Source organism: Neoarius graeffei, chromosome 8 (genome assembly GCF_027579695.1).
Source record: "Neoarius graeffei isolate fNeoGra1 chromosome 8, fNeoGra1.pri, whole genome shotgun sequence".
NCBI lineage: Eukaryota > Metazoa > Chordata > Actinopteri > Siluriformes > Ariidae > Neoarius > Neoarius graeffei.
In genome coordinates this window covers 10401797-10423924 of record NC_083576.1, presented here as the reverse complement: position 1 = coordinate 10423924, position 22128 = coordinate 10401797, and the positions used below count along the sequence as shown (strand labels likewise).

General features: G+C 41.9%; 1 protein-coding gene across 2 annotated transcripts in view; it reads right to left on the bottom strand.

Annotated features, from left to right (window-relative positions):
* The window catches only part of LOC132890444 (A disintegrin and metalloproteinase with thrombospondin motifs 2-like), a 344549-nt gene that overhangs the window by 314535 nt on the left and 7886 nt on the right, over positions 1-22128 (bottom strand). The window lies entirely within an intron of this gene.

The following is a 22128-nucleotide window of genomic DNA, read 5'->3' as shown; positions in this document are numbered from 1 at the left end:
GTTTAGGTGGTCTTGACTACAACACTAATGGATAATGTTAGATACACCATGTTCACACGCCATAAGATGTTTTATCTGGTTAATTGTACTGTAGGAAGACTCTGTAGTTTCTCCTCTTGATATTTTTACAAAACACAATCTACACCCTGCTTTGATTTCCATCATTAATTGTGAAATACGCCCAGATTGCTGTCATTTCACATCGTCTTGTTCATTCATGTGGTAATGTCAACTAAACTCGCCTGAATCTGCAGAAATTCAGAATTGATTTTAAAAGATATAACAAAAGAAAGACACTGTATAAAACTAGATAAAGTAACCAAACAGTGAGATGACCTGATTGTTAAAAAAAGACAGTCTATTATAACTAGGCTGAGTAATAGGCTTAAACAAGGCCAAAGAAGCAATATAAAGCTGAATAGATAGTGAGTGTTTAACAGAAGAGTCTAGGAGGCATCGTATCACACCTCACCAGGGTGCTATGGAGTGAGATTCTCAACTCTGACAAGATAAACCAGCACCCTTGATTAACAGCACGGTTTCAGAGCAACACAATCAGCTCTGAGTCCTGCTTATTAATGTAATTTATTCAAATAATCTGTATAAATAATCAATCGGAAACAATACTAAGAACATACAGAACCTTGAAGTTCGGAGGCATAAGTGAGAGAATTGTAAAACATTGCATGATTTCCTTCTGTCTTATTTCTTACAGCAAGATCTCCCATTAGCTCATTCCCTATGAGAGACAAAACAAAGACAGTTTTGGGAATGTGAATAATCCATTAATATGTCCCTGTGGAACCTTGGGATCACCAAGCCTGGATTGACAGCCAACTGTTTTCCATGGAGCTACCGTACATGGAGAGTTGAGATATGTCAGTGTAGATATCACATATTAACCAAGGGAACACTACATCGCCAGTATTTATTAGCTCATCCAGCCAACAGGTGATGAGCTTATGCCATCATGTGTTGTCCATCGTCTGTCCATCATCCGGCGTCCGTCCAGCATCATCCACATTTCATGAAAATCGCTTCTTCTCTCTCAATTATTCACCGATTTTTATTCTTTTTGGCAGGAAGGTAGGTCTGCCTAGGGTGCATATATTGTAGCTTCTACCCAAATTGGCATAATTGCAATTAATAATGAAGATATGGAGTAATTAAGCCCTAACGAGCAGTTTCCACACAAATCACTTCTTCTCCCTCAATTCTTCACTGATTTTGATTCTTTCTGGCATGAAGGTAGGGGTACCTAGGGTGCATATAACTTCTACCCAGATTTCTTAATTACAATTATTAATGATGAATTAATGGAATTATGGACTAGTTAATCCTTAATGAGTAGTTCAACAAAAATTGCTTCTTCTCTGTCAATTCCTCGCCGTTTTGGATTCTTTCTGGCAAATGGGTAGGTATTCCTAGAGTGTATATATAGCTTCTATATATAGCTTGTATATAACTCAGCCATAAGGGTCTAGAATCCACTGGATTTGTGTGCCAGTCCCAAGCCTGGATAAACGAGGAGGGTCGACGGCAGGAAGGGCATCCGGTCATAAAATCTTTGCCAAACTAACTATAGAATGCAATCCATTCAATCCAATGAGTGTCATGCTAGGGCTTTCTCCAGAAACGACGTGCAGCCCGAGTGCCATGAGGGTCTGGCAAATAAGCTATGGCTACTATATCAAGAGTGGATACAGCGCAAGAAGTAAGCTAAGCTCAAAGAAGGAAAACAAAGAGAGAAAGAAAGGGGGTTGTGCTTAACATTGCCACCCTGAATGCTGGCACCATAGCAGGAAAGAGTATGGAAATAGTCAACATGATGTCACAGATGTCTACGAGACTATGTCAAGGAAGATATGAAAGCTGTTGGAGTGACGGAGGAAATGGCAACTGACAGAAGGTATTGGAGGACAAGGATTAGCATCGGCAACCCCACACCATGTGGGAAATAGCCTGAAGAAGAAGATATAGTTTGTATATAGTATATATAGATTGCTATATTTATTGCGCAAGGTGGCCCACTTTAGATCGTTCCTTCTGGACTAGGCGGGGCCAGACTGAGCTACGCCATCATTGACAGTCTCGTTAATGTTTCTAAAGTGTGGCATGTTTGTAGCTCCGTAACGGTGATGCAGAAATGAAAGAAAGGCAAAAAATGTTCATGCCTTGAAAACACAGTTCAAGTAAGCTCAACGAGAGTGATTTCCGAGAATGTGATTTCCAGCAAAGAAATGGGCATCTTTTGAATTCTGCATTATCTTATGCGATACCTTGACTTATCCCTGAGGTACTGACAATCCCACCAAAGGCAACCAAAATAGCATCACTTCCCAACCACATTCCTATCTGATCCTATTGCATCAGCATTTTTCTGAACTCAGTAGTGTTTTTTTGTTTTTTTTCCCCTGCTAGTGAAAACCCTGCTGGCTCAGACCACTGTATCATGAGTACGTTGCAGCCTGGGTAATAGCTGCTCAATTGCTCTGAGTAAGAGTCGGTAATTACAGATCTGGAGCATGGCATTTGTTGCGTCACTGACTGGTTGATAATAGGCCCCTGATTGAGTAATTGTGGGTTTGAGGGCTACGCTGACGGGTGGAGTCTGTAATGAGAGTGCAATCGTTCGTTCGTTCATTCATCCTCCAATGCTGACTGGTTCACGCAAATAACACCAAAGGAGGTCAGTTAACAACCGCTTAGTACAAAATTGATATAATAACCACACTTAAAGGTAATGACACTTGAGCTGGGCTCAGTCTGACTCATTACAGTGGTTAGATACACGAAAGCAAACTCTCTTACTATAAACACCTGAAAATACAGCCAAAACAATAAGACTCACTGCAACCTCATGCTCATACATAATCATTATGATCAGTAAGGACAGTTGAGTCAATACGTGACCTACATTTATATACACCAATCTTCTCAGACTAGAAGAAAGAGGTCAGTTGTGGACACTAACTGGACTAGTTGACAATCCATCACCACTGATGGCGTCTCGGGAGCTTCCAGAAGCTCTCATGCTTGTGGAAAGCAAGGAAGCCACACAATCCACCCTAAATGCATGCCGACAGGCACTTCATTGCTCCCACAATCCCCTGCTGTCCCTGATAACATAAGGTACATTGCTTACTGATGAGCAAATAACCCAAAACAGTTGTGTCTCATCTGACTGTTTAACCTCTTCACACTTCCAAGCTGACACAGTTCTCGACAGTGATAGCAGCTCGTGTTACTCCGTAAGCCTCCATTGTGTAACACCTTCAAGACAACCATACGGCTGCATAGAGATTACTATTAGCCTCTTAGAGACTGGAGTTGAGCAGCAGTAGTGCTGTGATTGAGGCCAATGGACTCACTGGTGGCCCGAGAACACGATCTATCCTGTAAGAGAAGTAGAGGTGAGGATATAATTGCATAGGTTAGCGGAAAGGTGTGTGAAAGGATCAGGCTTTCAGCTAGTCCGATAAGAGCAACACCTCTTGGGGAAAGGCTGAGCGCTGGCCTGCTTGTGTACTGAAACAAACACGGCAGCTTGTTCATTAGGAGCAAGTCTCTCGTCCCTTCCTGTTTGCTGTCACTGCCTTGGTTTCGTCTTTTTGCAATTCTCTTGCTGACAACGGGTTGTCTCTGCATCACTAATATCTTTATTATTCTGGCAACATTACCAGCCAAGCTGCCCTAGAGATCTGTGTGCTGAGGCTTTTTGGCCTGCAGAATCTTCTGTTTTTCGGTTTACTACTCCAAACGGGACTGTATACCATTATACAAGACCACAGAGTAGGAAATTTTTGGATAAACAGAGACTGAAACAGCTTCATGGCATAAGAGGGTCACCTGAGAAGGTTAATCAGGATGTCTGATTGGAAGCAAGATTCATGTACATGCACATCAGAGATACCAGTTTGACAGAGCAATAAATTTATTGTAGTCATTCCAATCTTTTGGGTGGGGGGGGGTGAGAGGAAATCAGGAGAACTCTACAAGAAGCCCATGGGGACATTAGGAGAACATGCAAAACTCCACAGAGACAGTTTTGGCAAATCAAACTTCAGATCAAATGGCGGTATATAACAGATTTTTATGATTTCCTACTTCCCTGGTTTTTATATCAAAGGCTGTCATTATCAAGTCTTTCCCAGTAAAAGAAGAGGGATGGAAGATAATAGGGATAATCAGGCTGTTCTGCGGAATGTGAATGGTCCAGTAATACGCCCCTTTTGAACACCAAGCTCTAAGCTTGGATAGACAGCCAATTGCTTTTGTTGACTTGATCATGAAGAGCTACCGTCAGTCCAGACATCACTAACTAGCTCAAGAAACCAGGATTCCTGCAGGCGCTCGTCACACTCATCACTGACAAACATAATCCATCAGTGACAAAGAGAAAATTACTCGCAGTCGTCACAGTGACGAATGTATGTCATCTTTATTATAAGTCATCTTTTCTAGAAATCCCTCCACAAATCCCTCCGTTTGCCAAAATCCAACCCCAGTGAAGAGATGGCAGGAAGACAGAGTGTAAACAATGAGCATGTGCTTATGACCAATAAAAATCGATTACACATGATGACAGAAAGGGCGCCAAGCTTTTGGCCAATCGCAATGCATCTTAATCGGCCTGCTGTGGTGGTGTAATTATCTCTGCGTGAACCACAGGCGATTGCTCTAAGACAACGAGGGAGGCTCAGCCTCCTCTAAAAATGACGAACATCGTGTAGGATGAATTGCGCTAGGCTTATGTTATAGCCGACCTTATAACATTGCTATTTCAGATCCAGAATCATAGAAATATATGTGCTCAACCCAACTACAGTGCGAAATCATTCCCTTATAACTTTCCGCAGTTCGCCTAATGTGTGCGTGAGTTTTTCCCCCTCGTGACAGCGCGATGCAGCCCAGCCTCAGTGGATTGGGAGCTATGTGCTTGTCAATCTCAAAACGCAAGACGATTATTGGACAAATACTGCGAAAATGCCCGCCCACGGAGTCTCACGAACTCCCAGCCTCAATGGACTTCAACGGCATTTGGGAGCTATGCGCTTTTCAATCTCAAAATGCAAGATGGTTATTGGACAAATACTGCGAAAATGTCCGCCCACGGACTCCGAGCCTCACATGGGAGGGACATGGCAGTTTCCGCGAGGAGACTGGTGATTGGTGAAAGCGGCCGGATATTTTCTTTGATTGACAGCTCGTTTCAACTATAGACAGGCAGCGGACAGTGTTGCCAGATTGGGCGATTTCCCGCCCAATTGGGCGGTTTTAAGTGCATTTTGGCGGGTTTTGAACATATTTTGGGCTGGATACCGTCAGCAGTATCTGGCAACATCAGTTCAGTCCCATGCGGATTCGCAAGTGCTGTGGTGTATTGTAAGAGATCGGCTTACATTTCGATTTCATTCATTACATACGGTTTCTACCAGCTTTTTTAGTTTGTATATATTTTCATTGTAAATAAAGTGTAAATATAGTGTTGTCAAGTTTGCTATCTTAGTTCCAGAAATTTTGTTTATTTGAGTGACTGAACTTGAACTTGAGGGGGCTAGTCAGCTAGCAAGAAAGCTGCGCACGGATGCCAAGCATTGCTGATTTAATTTTGGCGAAGCCATTTGCCAGTCTTCCTTTCGAGGAAAAAATCAAAATTAAAGAGCAGGGTAGACCAACGCCTCAAATTGACTTGGTGAAAAAGGTAGGGAATAATACTCGTTCCTTTCAGCTCTCCTGGTACGAGAAAGTGAATTGGCTAACAGCAAGTGACCCACATCAACAACAGTAAATAGGCTACTTTAGTAATATGTCATGGATGGACCAAAAATATAGAATCTATTTAAAATGTTTATGCTGAGTATATTATATTGGAATATATGTTTTTCTGGATATGAATTAAACACCGCTACAATTTGGAAAACATTTTTAAACAAGAACACAGCCGAGGTCAATTTTTAAACAACATGCCACAATTTTAAAATATAAAATGTTAAAATATACCCCCCCCCCAACACCACCATCATGTATATTGGACAGTAGGCTAATGGGCCAAAAGAACCTGTTATTTCACAGTTTGTGACGCTGCCAACAATCAGCCAGATCAGAGGCAAGAGTATGGGCAAAATTGATGTGTTTTTTCTTTTAAAATCTGGAAATATCGTAACTGACCAGCCTCCCCTGTTTGAAAGACTACCAGCCGCCACTGGCGTGAACCAAACAATGGTGCAGTCTAACCTGGCGAAGTTTTATTGGTCAGGCTTCTTCAAGCACTGAAGATGATTTAAGGGCTGAAACAGCCATGGGGGAGACACAGTTAGAGCCTCTTCCGTCCCCGAACACATCGGACAGTGTCAGTAATACAGGGGTCGGTGAAAAACGCCAAAGTGAAAGTGCTGTCAGCTGGCAAGCGACTGACGGGAGCTATGTTTCAGGGAGCTATGTTTCAGGCAGCTTGGCGTGTTGAGTCCCCTTGGCTAACGTATGATGAAAAACACTGCGTTGTACTGTGTTCGGTTCGTAAATCTATGGGAAATTCAGATTCCTTCACTGTTGGTGGTCCCAGATTCTTCTTGACTCTGTTCAATTATAACTCAAGTTTTGTGTTGAAGTAAAGGCTAAAGGGAGTCCTAATACGTCTTTTGAATAATTCCATGCTAAAATAACCTTCAGTAAGCTCAAACTAAAGAGGTTTATTTTAGCTTGATGGTATACAGGGTGCCCAAAATCAAGTCTTTCTTATTAGAGGCTGGAGTGGAGCCCAAATTTCATATGCAATGAAGAGGCCTGTACAAATATTTGAATTGTGCCAGTTTGGTTGGTATAAACTTGTATTAAGTCCATTTTAATAAGCTGGTAACTAAGAAAAAATACAGACCAAGTGAAAAAATAACAAAGTGAAGAATACTTATTTGACTCGATGTTTCAAGGAAAAAAGTGGAGAATATTTTTCAAAACCCAGCAGGAACCCTGAGAAACTCAAACATTTCCCACCAAATACTACGACATGCTACAAGTCCTAAAATGAGCTCATTTACATTTTAATATCCCGATGAGCCTGATTTGCAAGCATTTCCTGTCAAAGCATGTGCTCAATAAAAACATTGCCATAGATTATAATAGAAAAATGAAAACAATAATAAATAAATAAATAAATAAATAAATAATAGAAACAGCTTTTGAAAGCTCACGTAATTTGAAACAATAATTTCTGCAGTGATATCACGGCGAACATTACAAGCTGTACCACATATACTCTTATGCGTAGTCATCGCTGCTGACATTACGATCTCCGCCTTGGTCAGAAAAAAATGATGGTGCATTATGTAGTTAGTGAGTACTAACTACATGAGAGCACATGTTTCAAAGTCATGAGCACAGTGAAGGTGTTTTCTCCTGGGTCATGTTCTATTGCTCCATGTAATAGCAGCATGACTCTAAACAAACTTGGAGTCATACTAGAACTGGTTACTGTACATTCCGTTTCAATGAACAGGCCTAGACATTAAGCATTTACCACTGGTGGCCCATTGGGCCAGTGGAATTGAAAAGTTACTGGCCCAAATGGAAAATGTGGTGGCCCGAATGGGCGCGGTACCTGAACCACAGCTGCCACAGGCAGCCGCTGCAAGCACCACAGGTGCTTGCACAAAGAGGGGGGTCCGGGGGCCCTCCCCTGGAAAACTTTGATTTTTCAATTCATATTTGTGCATTCTGGTGCATTTTGAGGTGAAATTAATGAAAATAAGATTATTCATATTTTGCTAACATTATTATATCTTTATTGTTTGTTCACATTGATATTTTGTTTGCATTTCTTGTTCTATCAATTTCTTAGTTACATTTAAAAATTTCCTTTGTTCTTGTTCTCTGTTCGTTTAACACATGCTGTTGATTACTCATCTCATCTCATCTCATTATCTCTAGCCGCTTTATCCTTCTACAGGGTCACAGGCAAGCTGGAGCCTATCCCAGCTGACTACGGGCGAAAGGCGGGGTACACCCTGGACAAGTCGCCAGGTCATCACAGGACTGACACATAGACACAGACAACCATTCACACTCACATTCACACCTACGGTCAATTTAGAGCCACCAGTTAACCTAACCTGCATGTCTTTGGACTGTGGGGGAAACCGGAGCACCCGGAGGAAACCCACGCGGACACGGGGAGAACATGCAAACTCCGCACAGAAAGGCCCTCGCCGGCCCTGGGGCTCGAACCCAGGACCTTCTTGCTGTGAGGCAATTACTGTTTTACATTAACAATTGTTTGTATAAGTTTTAGAATAAGCTAAGTTTTGCCTCACCATGCAACTAACTTGTTTATAGAATAAGCTTTGCCTGTAACCCACCCTGTGTGATGGAGACATTTTTTCCTTTTTTGTCATGGTTTCAACTTTGGCTCATATATTCTCAACACTGTAGATATTGAATTCTCACCACTGTAGATATTCTAATAGAAATAGAGGTACAATGAACTTTTTACATACACCTTTATATAATAGCCACAAGACACACACAGGCCAGTCCCAAGTCTGGATGAAAGGTGAGGGTGGCATACTAACCCTCATCATGCTGGATTTAAATGGGCATTTTTATTGCCCATGAAGAAGTTTTATTTCTTAATTAATAAAATATCATGAGAATCACTGACAAACCATACATTTCCTGAAAGGGTGGACTTTGGGGAATAATCTAGTGAGATTTTTGCAAAGCCTTACCTGCTCGGGGGTGATTTATAACCCTAATTACCTGTTAATTAGCTAATTAACAGGTATGCTCAGGTGAGCCAAAAAGGGGTGAAATGTTTGGGGGTTTTTTAATAAGACAAGATATAAACACCAAATTTTCAGGATATGTCCTTGGGGGAACTAGTAGTAAATTTTTGCAAATTCAGCTCATTTGCATAAACCGTTGCCATGGCAACAGCAGATACCCTAGCAACTGGGGGTATACTGGGTTTAGCATGGTCTGGTTGTACCAGAGAGGGTCAGAATAGTTATTATTTTTGTTGTAATGAACTAATGTAAACCTAGTTTGGCTATTTTGATAGATTTCATCATCTTTGGATATTTGAATAATATAATATATGGGATCAGATCTAATTTACCACATTATTTTATGTTCTTCTATTTCAGTCATAGTAACCAACATCTCATCTCATCTCATTATCTCTAGCCGCTTTATCCTGTTCTACAGGGTCGCAGGCAAGCTGGAGCCTATCCCAGCTGGCTACGGGCGAAAGGCGGGGTACACCCTGGACAAGTCGCCAGGTCATCACAGGGCTGACACATAGACACAGACAACCATTCACACTCACATTCACACCTACGGTCAATTTAGAGTCACCAGTTAACCTAACCTGCATGTCTTTGGACTGTGGGGGAAACCGGAGCACCCGGAGGAAACCCACGCGGACACGGGGAGAACATGCAAACTCCACACAGAAAGGCCCTCGCCGGCCCCGGGGCTTGAACCCAGGACCTTCTTGCTGTGAGGCGACAGCGCTAACCACTACACCACCGTGCCGCTAGTAACCAACATTTATACTTAATTCTTGAATCACTAAAAGTTGATACACGTGTAGCCATATTTCTTAGCAGTGCATCCTGAAATTTTGATATTAATATACAAAGTAGGAACGATTTTACACCATCTGAAGCTAAAGCGCATGTGTTGAAATGCTCTCATCTCTCTCTCATTATCTCTAGCCGCTTTATCCTTCTACAGGGTCGCAGGCAAGCTGGAGCCTATCCCAGCTGACTACGGGCGAAAGGCGGGGTACACCCTGGACAAGTCGCCAGGTCATCACAGGGCTGACACATAGACACAGACAACCATTCACACTCACATTCACACCTACGGTCAATTTAGAGTCACCAGTTAACCTAACCTGCATGTCTTTGGACTGTGGGGGAAACCGGAGCACCCGGAGGAAACCCACGCGGACACGGGGAGAACATGCAAACTCCACACAGAAAGGCCCTCGCCGGCCCCGGGGCTCGAACCCAGGACCTTCTTGCTGTGAGGCGACAGCGCTAACCACTACACCACCGTGCCGCCTGTTGAAATGCTGTTTTACGATTTGGCGAGTTGTAAACCGAGCGTGACATCGTGCGCTCTGATTGGCTGCCGAGTTCAAAATGAAGCCGAACATCTCCGAAGATGCACGACGACGACCCACTCCAGCCGCGGAGCGGAGGATGACAAAAACAAAGATGGCGGACCTCGTATCGAAAAGGTGCATTTTACGAACAATTTCTTCACAATTCTGGGTAAAATATGAGTAATAAAATTTGTTAATTTGTATCAAAAACATACTGGCCCGCCCGGGCCACTGTTTGGCCAAATTTAGTGGCCCGAACTGGCCCGAAAGATGTAAAAAACACCGCCGGGCCATCGGGCAAGGGCTAATGTCGAGCCCTGAATGAAAATCACAGTTTCGCATTTATTCACTTGGCAAACACTTTTAACCCAAGCAAAATACAAGTAAGGCAGAATACAGTCAGATCACGGAATTTTTTCCACTCAAACCGTTCTTTTTTGGACAAAAAAACATAATTGTTCTGTGATCTTTGATGGTTTCAGCCAGAAATTTTCAGTTTATCTGAAATTTTGTAATGTGCATTTCAAGAACGCAGGAAGCAAGTGCTGCATATGAACTCAGTCTTACTTTTATTATAGGTAGTCCAATAACCATAGTCAGGGGTCCAAGCATGTGTCAAAAAGCAGGCACACAGGCTCAACACAGGGCAGTCCATCCATCCATCCATCCATCCATCCATTATCTGTAGCCGCTTATCCTGTACACGGTCGCGGGCAAGCTGGAGCCTATCCCAGTTGACTAAGGGCGAGAGGCGGGGTACACCCTGAACAAGTCGCCAGGTCATTGCAGGACTGACACATAGAGTCATGCACACACACACATTCATACCTATAGGCAATTTAGTGTAGTCAATTAGTCTAACCTGCATGTCTTTGGGGGAAACCGGAGCACCTGGAGGAAACCCATGCAGACACGGGGAGAACATGCAAACTCCACATAGAAAGGCCCCCATCGGCCCCTGGGCTCAAACCCAGAACATTCTTTCTGCAAAGTGCTAACCGCTACACCACCGTGCTGCCCTGAACAAAACCTCTGATTATTCAGAAGCAATTCCAACTCCAACACCTGGAATATGGTTTCTGCCTGTTTCTGGTAGGAAAGGAATCTTAGAAAATCTCAGAGCCTTTCTGCTTTCCTCCTTTTAAGAACATTTCCACACAGAAATTGAAACTACATAACACCAAATAGCTTGTGAGCAAATTATGCCTTTGTCTTTGGTTATTTCATTTCCATATTTACCACCTGTCTGCTGTTTGATATGGTCCCTTGTTAAAAAGCTCAAACTGTAGTGTGAAAAGTAATTCAACACTGCATCATAAGCTTTTCTGCACTCAATATTGTTCCATACAGTATAGTGATCTTCACAAATCGTGCCTTTATACTTCTTGCCAGAACATCATCATATTAAAAGTTTATTTTAATAAATAATAAATAAGCCACCATCAAAATAAATTTACTTTTGCTTCTAGGAAAACAATAGCTTTCTCTATTAGCAGATGCTACAGCCAGCTGTTGTGAACATAAATAAACAGCTTTCTCAGACGCTCAGCATTCCTTTGCTCACGAAAATAACCTGCCCCACACCAAAGAGTCCAGCCACGTAATTATATGTTTCATTTCATAACGTGTGGTTTCCTTTGCCCAGATTTTGGCCAGAAAATAAAAATAGTTTGACTGAAATATCTGGGCGGGTGTAAAAGCTGTGGCTGGAAGTGTAACGAAGCTTTGGAGCTGTTCTATCTGCAATTTGACCCTGAGGGTTTCAAGCAAAAAGATAGCAGGAAGACAGACATCGCACAATATTTTCCTGCCACAATTCTTTGCCAAAGAGCACTCGGTGGAACAGAGTGATAAGTCATCATAATCTTGATTTTACCTGTTTTTATCTCCTTAGGCAGCTTCACCATCAACAAGGTAATGCCAACTGATGGACCATGGTACAGATCTGGCATAGCAGACCATAAGAACCAAGGGCTTGATAAATACTGTACTCAAAGTCCCTTCCATGCCAGGACTTGGTCTTCCCAGGTAGTCTCTCATCCTAGTACTAATCAGGCCCTTAAGGCACCAATCTCCATAGCCTTCGGCCTCTCGCCTATTACATAGCTAGGGTTACAGTGGGAGGCCGGTTCTCTGGTAACCACGAGAGTTTGACTCCCTACTAACATCTGTATCGCAGTGTGTCTCACCAAATGGCAGTAGGTACCAGTAGACAGTAGGTATTGTCTTTGGCATGACCCAACTGCAAGTGGAACTTGCAATCTCACGGTTGAGAGGTGGACACACTAACCACTAGGTCAACTTGCTGTAAATACTAGAGTAGAACTGGGAATAAATATCTTCAGAAAGTCTTGATATTTTGCTCATGATGAGTCAATGAATATGCACACTGGTCTATGACATTCTCTGGTGTCTTGTATCATCAGATCGTATTGGCACCCAGTGTTGTAGTCGAGTCACTAAACCTCGAGTCCGAGTCCAGTCTCGAGTCCCCAGTGTTCAAGTCTGAGTCAAGTCCAAATCATTAAAGAACATTTCAAGTCAAGTCCACTATTGATCTGAGTCGAGTATGAGAACAAGACTCCAACCACACCATTTGACGGTGGCTGTTGCTGCCTTTATGTGAAAGTGTCTCTGCTACTGTGTTGGACTAACGTTCCTGCTCGACTGCCCCATTTTACTTAATAGGCTACAGATGAAAAGCTTGTTCATCGCTCAGCAAGCCCCGCCCACTGTCAACAGGGCAAATAACATGAGAGAGTGTTAACACTAGCTAGTTCATCATTCAGCAAGCAAGCCCTGCTATCAACAGAGCAATGAACATAGCGTGTCACTTCCTTCTCTGGGTGGAGTCTTGCCAAATGACGATTGAAGTTCGAGGTTGTCCCCGTCATCTCCTCGATAGTTCTTCTACATATGGAACACATAGCAGTGCATTTTTTTCCCACTGCACAAGAAGTCTGTATAAGCAAAGCAGACAATCCTAGCGGCGTTCTCTCCAGGCATTTTAGCCCCATTAACGTTAGTTTGTTCCTGAACATGACGTATGAACAGGTGAATGTGCATTCTCTTGCACGAAATTAGTATAAAATTAATGTAGATATGAATGTCTTATGCCAAATTATTATGGCATGTTATAAAAAATAAAGAAAAAAAATTGAGTCCTCGTCTCCAATTTACAAGTCCGAATGCAGTCAGTGCACTAGTCTGAGTCCAAGTCTGAGTCATGAGTGCTCAAATCCAAGTTAAGTCACGAGTCCTTAAAATTAGGGCACGATTCGGACTCGAGTCTGAGTCCTGGACTTGAGTACTACAAGCTTGTTGGCACCCAACAGATCCAGGGTCCTGCATTTGATCCTGACCTGAGGTTCTTGTCTGTGTGGATTTTCAATGCTCTCCCTGTGTTCACCAGAATTCCATCACTCCAGTTTCATCCTCCCTTCCAAAAATATACAGGTAAAGGGACTGGCTACACTACATTGGCCCTCGGAGTGAAGGTATGTATTTGGTGCCCTGTGATGCTCTGACATCCCATTGCACCTAGTGTTGCTGGGATTGGCTCCAAATCCACCATCACCCCGACCAGGATAAAGCACCTACCTCATTTCATCTCATTATCTCTAGCCACTTTATCCTGTTCTACAGGGTCGCAGGCAAGCTGGAGCCTATCCCAGCTGACTACGGGCGAAAGGCGGGGTACACCCTGGACAAGTCGCCAGGTCATCACAGGGCTGACACATAGACACAGACAACCATTCACACTCACATTCACACCTACGGTCAATTTAGAGTCACCAGTTAACCTAACCTGCATGTCTTTGGACTGTGGGGGAAACCGGAGCACCCGGAGGAAACCCACGCGGACACGGGGAGAACATGCAAACTCCACACAGAAAGGCCCTCGCCGGCCACTGGGCTCGAACCCAGACCTTCTTGCTGTGAGGCGACAGCGCTAACCACTACACCACCGTGCCGCCCGAAGCACCTACCTAAGATGAATAAATAAATGAATGAATGAATGAATGAATGAATAGACATAATATAGGAACAAACCAATTGCGGCAAAAGTGTAATCTGTCCATCCATCCATTCATTCATCCATCCATTTTCTATACAATGTGCTTTTTTTTGAGGAGGGAAAAACAATTTTGTATCCTAGAGACGAGAAAATTTTACAAAATGTCAAACATCGAACAAAAAGGTGAATGCATTCTACCTGATCGTAATCAGAATCCTGAAAATGTTTCTTACAGGTTTTTTTCCTCACTTAACGCCGTTTCTTTATATAAACACATTATCATTGTGTAAACAGTGTGCAAATCTAGCGCACTACTTTTCCACAAACTCAATGCTCATCGTGAACACACCTGTCACATTTTTATTCACATTTGGATCACCAATCAAAACTTAGCGTGCTAATGAACAAAAACACATCACAGCTGTGTCAACACCACCTTCAGCAAAATTATCGCTTAATATCTCAAGCGTGTAAAGTTACACACTGTTATGGAATCCAAACCCAACAGAAACAGGAAAGAGTGCAGGTAGAGGTGAAGGAGAAGAAAGCCACAGAAATGAGAGCTAGTATTGTTGGTGTTATTACTGTAACCATGACATGAGCAGGAATGTAGCTCTGAACAAAATGAAGCAACAATTTAACAGTTATTGGGGGTTTTTATGACTTAAATGTGCATTAGTCTTTAAAAAGATTAGTCTTTTTTTCTCTTTTTTTAATATAACAGGTTCAACATGGAGCAGTGTTGTAGTTGAGTCACTAAATCTCGAGTCTGAGTCCAGTCTCAAGTCCCCAGCGTTCAAGTCCGAGTCAAGTCATTCAAGAAAATTTCGAGTCGAGTCCGAGAACAAGACTTCAACCGCACCATTTGATGGTGGCTGTTGCTGCGTTTTTGTGAAACTGTCTCTGCTACTGTGTCGGACTAACGTTCCTGCTCGACTGCCCCATTTTAGGTGGTGTTTACATTAGACCGTATCCATATCGTTTTCGTTGCAGATGCACTGTCCGTGCACATTAAAACGCCGGAAAACGACTCCACAGGCGGAACAGTTTGAATCCGCCAGGGCCCACATATTCAACCCAGTACGTATCTGATCCGGTGCTGTGTAAACATTGAGGAACGAGGATACGCAGTGCTGAGCTCTAGCTGACGGCGTCATTGGACAACGTCACTGTGACATCCACCTTCCTGATTCGCTGGCGTTGGTCATGCCACGTTGGTCATGTGAATGAGCAATACAGGAAGTGTGTTAAGGAAGTCATTAAGTGAATGAGCAATACAGGAAGTGTGTTGGTTACCGTAGCACTAAATAGTCTTGTTGTAATCGCAAAAAACGGCCGTTCTGCGAGGTGAAGAGTGTACCGAACACTGTTAGATCCTTCTAGCATAAACATGAAGGCCATACACAGTGTAAAAAAGGCGTCATTGTAGTACCAGTACCGCCAATAACAGACTGGTATACTTCATTTTTTACAACGACATCCTTCCACTTGCAAGTGGTGAGTGACTTGCGCATGCCCGATATGCACTGGGATCATGTGACGTGCCGTCTAATTAGTCATGTGATTAGCATATCCGTGTATTGGCGTTGCTGTGTGCACGGGGAATGGTTTTGTTGCGGGCACAGAAATTTTGTGTGTGTACACGAATCGTTTTAAAAAGTTAATCTGATCCGCTGATTCGAAATAATGTAAACAGGGCCTTAGTTAATAGGCTACAGATAAAAAGCTTGTTCATCGCTCAACAAGCCCCGCCCACTATCAACAGGGCAAATAATATGAGAGAGGGTTAACACTAGCTAGTTCATCGCTCAGCAAGCCCCGCCCACTATCAACAGAGCAATGAACATAGCGTGTCACTTCCTTCTCTGGGTGGAGTCTTACCAAATGACGATTGAAGTTCGAGGTCGTCCCCGTCGTCTCCTCGATAGTTCTTCTACATATGGAACACATACGGTAGCAGTGCGTTTTTTCCCGCTGCACGAGAAGTCTGTATAAGCAAAGCGGACAATCCTAGGGGCGTTCTCTCCAGGCATTTTAGCGCCATTAACATTAGTTTGTTCCTGAACATGACATATGAACAGGTGAATGTGCATTCTCTTGGACGAAATTAGTATAAAAATTAATGTAGATATAAATATCTTATGGCAAAAATTATTATGGCATGTTACAAAAAATAAAGAAAAAAATCAGAGTCCTCGTCTCCATTTTACAAGTACGAATGTAGTTAATGTAGGAGTCCGAGTCCAAATCTGAATCATCAGTTATCAAGTCCAAGTCAAGTCACGAGTCCTTAAAATTAGGGCACGAGTCAGACTCGCGTACTACCGGTAAAAGCCTGGCATGGATGTACATGATGAAAAAAATGAACTTGATTGATCTGTATGATAAACGATACCATTGAAAAGGGCTTGAAATAAACTTTAAAGTTCTGTTTGTATTTCTGTGACCAATATGAACAAAGTTATGCCACTTTGAATGTTAAAAATTCAGTGTAATTTTGGTCATAAACAACAACAACAACAAAGGAATATGATCAGAGAAGGTGTGACCACTTTCATAATTAAAATGTATTAATTTATTAAATAATCACTAATTAGTTAATTAAAACTAATTAATTAAGGGCGGCACGGTGGTGTAGTGGTTAGCGCTGTCGCCTCACAGCAAGAAGGTCCGGGTTCGAGCCCCATGGCCGGCGAGGGCCTTTCTGTGCGGAGTTTGCATGTTCTCCCCGTGTCCACGTGGGTTTCCTCCGGGTGCTCCGGTTTCCCCCACAGTCCAAAGACATGCAGGTTAGGTTAACTGGTGACTCTAAATTGACCGTAGGTGTGAATGTGAGTGTGAATGGTTGTCTGTGTCTATGTGTCAGCCCTGTGATGACCTGGCGACTTGTCCAGGGTGTACCCCGCCTTTCACCCGTAGTCAGCTGGGATAGGCTCCAGCTTGCCTGCGACCCTGTAGAACAGGATAAAGCGGCTAGAGATAATGAGATGAGATGAGAACTAATTAATTAACAATTAAGTAAAAATTCAACACAAACCAAAAAACTGACCATAATTTCCATACTACATGGATTTTTTTAACAAAATTTTCACTATTCAATAGATGTCAAAATTTTCAATTATCATCTTCTAAAAGGCATCATTTTATAAACTGGACTGTAAATCAATAGTAAACAATATAAACTACTAGAAAAACATAATAAATATCTGATATGAGTAACATAAATCATGATTAATGAGCCGTTTCAGTGGTAAACTCCAGCCAGGTTTCTGCATCTTTCACCAGACGTCCAGTTTGTACGAAGCTCAAAAACAATGAATATGATTTGCAAATCAAAATTACTTGAAAATAACAAGTGATACAGACAATTTTATTAACTAACAAATAAAATGACACTTGACACTGTTAAAACTTATCTTCATATAACACGTTGATGAATTCGACAAACCAAAGTTCACATAGAACAAGCACAATCTTAGAAACCTCCAACATTTTGAGGGTCATCCGGCCAAGGTCATCAAAAAGGTTTTTTTTGGCTATGTCTTCCTTCATATTCATTATATTTACTTCAAACCAATTCCAAAATGTTCATCTTTCAGTTCTGCTTCCATTGATATGCTACATGATGGGGTATCTCTCATAGTTTTCTTCATGGTTGGGGGTCAAATGTCGTGGGGGGGGGTGTCTGAGGTCATTGCTAAAATTTGCATATTTTCCATTATAACTCAAAAACAGTTAGAGATAGAGAGATATTTATCATATCGACATATAGGAAGTTATATATGGGCTTTCATTTGGCCCCATGACCTTTGACCTTGAGTGACCGTGAAAGGTCATACGCAGGATCGCAGATTTTCAGAGGCTCATAACTGTGAAACGGTTCAAGATAGACACATACTTAATATTATTGACATATAGAAAGTCATATATTTGGCACCAGGACCATGAAAGCTCAAACTCAAGGTCACAGGTTTTCAGAGGCTCATAACTGGGAAACGGTTCAAGATAGAGTGATGTAGCCTAGTAAACTAGACCCACCCGCCTAGCGGCCAAAAATATTTTTTGTCTAGCGAATGGGTCTAGCCTCGCACCATATAAACAAAAACACCCCGGGCATCAAATCGTGCCCGCCAATCACAACACAAGGTTTTTGTTTGGATTCTTTGGGCGGGCTTTTGCAGGAGTGACATCAAAGCTGCGCGACGCTGGAGAAAGCGCAACAGGAAAGATGGCTACGGCTAGTGAACAGCGCGCGTTTGACTCCGCTTTGGAATCAGTTTTAGAAGAATTAGACTTGGAGTTTTCGTTGAAACATGAGCAGGAAGAGGCTCTCCGCTCATTCCTTTTCAAGAAGGACGTTTTCGCTGTTTTGCCGACCGGCTATGGCAAAAGTCTGATCTACCAGCTGGCTCCGCTCGTAGCCAAAAGGATGGGGCTAGTTTGTGCAGTACGAAGAATTAATAAACAGCTTTGAAACATTACTTTTTGATTGTTTCTTATTTTCACGTTATTTTAAATTTAAGGGAAATTATTTCACCAAACACCACTAAATAAAAACTCTCAAAAACAATTTAAGCAAACCCTTGAAAAACACTTGGAAAAAATGAGTGTATGTGGTACAGACTCCAAACTTGTGGTCATTATCTCCAAACTTCTTAATATCTAGAACCTGTTTATTAATTAATACGCATTTTCAAAAATTATTTATTTCAAGGCCTCCCCCACTGCTTTCTGTCGCTCTGACTACGTCACAGTCACTGTTGCGCTGATTGGTCAGAGCGTTGGCCTATACGCACAGAGACAGTTTGAAAGACAGCGGTTTGTTCCTCCTACCCGCTTCGGAAATGTCTACGGATCGAGGCCAGACTAAATATTCACATTTAGTCTGGCTTGCCAGGCTAAGAGAGATGCTTAATATTATTGACACATAGGAAGTCATATATGGGCTTTCATTTGGCACATGACCTTTTACCTTGAGGGACCTTGAAAGGTCAAGCTCAAGGTCATGGGTTTTCAAAGGGCTATAACTTTAAAATGCTTCATGATAGCCAGATGTTTACCATTATCAACATATAAGAAGTTCCATATGGGCTTTCAGTTGCCGCCATGACCTTTGACCTTGGATGACTTTGAAATGTCAAACTCAAGGTCATGGATTTTCATAGTACTATAACCTGACAGCTGATGATTGAGAAATATTACCATTATCAACATATAGGTATAAAATAAGTGCTGCCGGGTGAGGTTTGTTTTGCCTGGCAACACTTGTTCAGTCTTGAAATTATTAAGACGCAAACCAGAAAGCACAATGTCCTCCATCTAGAAGACTTTCCTATGATGGAAAACTTAACTTCACTGTTACACTGAAGACTCTTTCTGAAAATGTCAATTAAACATCTGCTTGACAGAAAACTTCACTATATCAGTGACTTTGTTCCAGAAAACAATTCCATACAGAGAATGTGCATGGAGGAAATTTGTGCCTGTAGGTAAAGTTGACTTCAACACACACATTTAAAAAAAAAAAAAAACTTCTTCAAGGGTTGTTGGTATAGATAAGGTTTTAGTTTCTCCAGGGGTTCTACTTTCATACTGGGATAATCTCTGTTGTGTGGTTGTATGTACAGTATAACCAGTAAAAATTTTACAGAAGGAGAAAATGAAGATCCCTTGAAGACCATAGATGGAGTGCAAAATTAAAAAAAAAAAAAAAACACAGAGGTTCTTCAATTGTACTGTCATCTTTTTTTTTATCCTGTTATAGTTACGGTCATGACACATGATTTTGAACTGAATGGTGCTTTTTCATAAAGTTCTGCATGGAATCTTCTTTGCTTGGATACTGTTAGACGATGCTCATATGTAAGTGTATTACCACCACGCTTGTTAAAACAAGACATTTTTCATGTTTTTGAGATATTTTCATGTTATTACAACATACAAACTTATCACATTATAATAAGAAACTTACATAAGATATATATATATATATATATATATATATATATATATATCTGTTATTTACCAGCTGGGAGGTCCGTATCGTGAAATACCGTGACCGAGGTCTTGAAAGTACTGACTGAGGCCCTCTGGGCCGAGGTCACGGTATTTCACCATACGGACCGACCTTAAGCTGGCAAATAATATATTTATTTTTTTCTTTACCAAATTTTAACAGAAAACGAGAGCGCCCGAAAAGGAAAACCAAGCCGAGCCGCCATTTTGAATCCTCATTCATGGCTGTAATGCAAATTGCTTCCTCCTCGGTATACAAGTGCACTTCCATGGCAGGAAAAAACCTACATTTTGCCGCCTATGTAGTCCCCTATTTATACAAAATTGAGTCATTCAGGATTCAGCCATGTTTTTGCTTGGTGTTAGCAAGTTACAGGTTTTTAGCTTTCTCCTGAAATGTTTTCTTTTATTTCTTCTTCCTCAGGGTAGTAAAACTCGCTTTCGCTGTGAAGACTGTCGTTATCGCTATCCATGCTGTAAAATTAATGCTATTTTGAACCCTCATTCATGGCCGTAATGCAAATTGCTTCCTCCTCGGTATACAAGTGCACTTCCATGGCAGGAAAAAAAATTACATTTTGCCGCCTATGTAGTCCCCTATTTATACAAAATTGAGTCATTCAGGGGGGCGGCACGGTGGTGTAGTGGTTAGCGCTGTCGCCTCATAGCAAAAAGGTCCGGGTTCGAGCCCCGTGGCCGGCGAGGGCCTTTCTGTGCGGAGTTTGCATGTTCTCCCTGTGTCCGCATGGGTTTCCTCAGGGTGCTCCGGTTTCCCCCACAGTCCAAAGACATGCAGGTTAGGTTAACTGGTGACTCTAAATTGACCGTAGGTGTGAGTGTGAATGGTTGTCTGTGTCTATGTGTCAGCCCTGTGATTTTTGATAAAAATCTTATAAATAAATATTATAAAAAAGATAAATGTTGACAAAAATTGCTACTACTTTGTTGTTGTTGTGAACGAGCGAGTCACCAGAGGTCCGTAACCGGAGTCCGTAACTGGGGTCCGTACTGTAGGATACGGACCCACTCGCCAGCCAATCAGAGCGCAGGATTTGATGAAAACCGCACCATGAAAAAAATAAATAGAGGATATTACACGGTTGCGCGAAGATATCAAGTTTATCTTTGAGTGGTGGATGTATATATCATGAGTGAGCGAAGCAAACAAGTGAAAATATTTTCAGCATGAGAAGAAACTTTATATATTTGCATCATTGTATAATGTTCTCTATATTATATAGACACATCCATAAAAACATACAACCCCGATTCCAAAAAAGTTGGGACAAAGTACAAATTGTAAATAAAAACGAAATGCAATAATTTGCAAATCTCAAAAACTGATATTGTATTCACAATAGAACATAGACAACATACAGTATCAAATGTCGAAAGTGAGACATTTTGAAATTTCATGCCAAAGATTGGCTCATTTGAAATTTCATGACAGCAACACATCTCAAAAAAGTTGGGACAGGGGCAATAAGAGGCTGGAAAAGTTAAAGGTACAAAAAAGGAACAGCTGGAGGACCAAATTGCAACTCATTAGGTCAATTGGCAATAGGTCATTAACATGACTGGGTATAAAAAGAGCATCTTGGAGTGGCAGCGGCTCTCAGAAGTAAAGATGGGAAGAGGATCACCAATCCCCCTAATTCTGCGCCGACAAATAGTGGAGCAATATCAGAAAGGAGTTCGACAGTGTAAAATTGCAAAGAGTTTGAACATATCATCATCTACAGTGCATAATATCATCAAAAGATTCAGAGAATCTGGAAGAATCTCTGTGCGTAAGGGTTAAGGCCGGAAAACCATACTGGGTGCCCGTGAGCTTCGGGCCCTTAGACGGCACTGCATCACATACAGGCATGCTTCTGTATTGGAAATCACAAAATGGGCTCAGGAATATTTCCAGAGAACATTATCTGTGAACACAATTCACCGTGCCAGCCGCCGTTGCCAGCTAAAACTCTATAGTTCAAAGAAG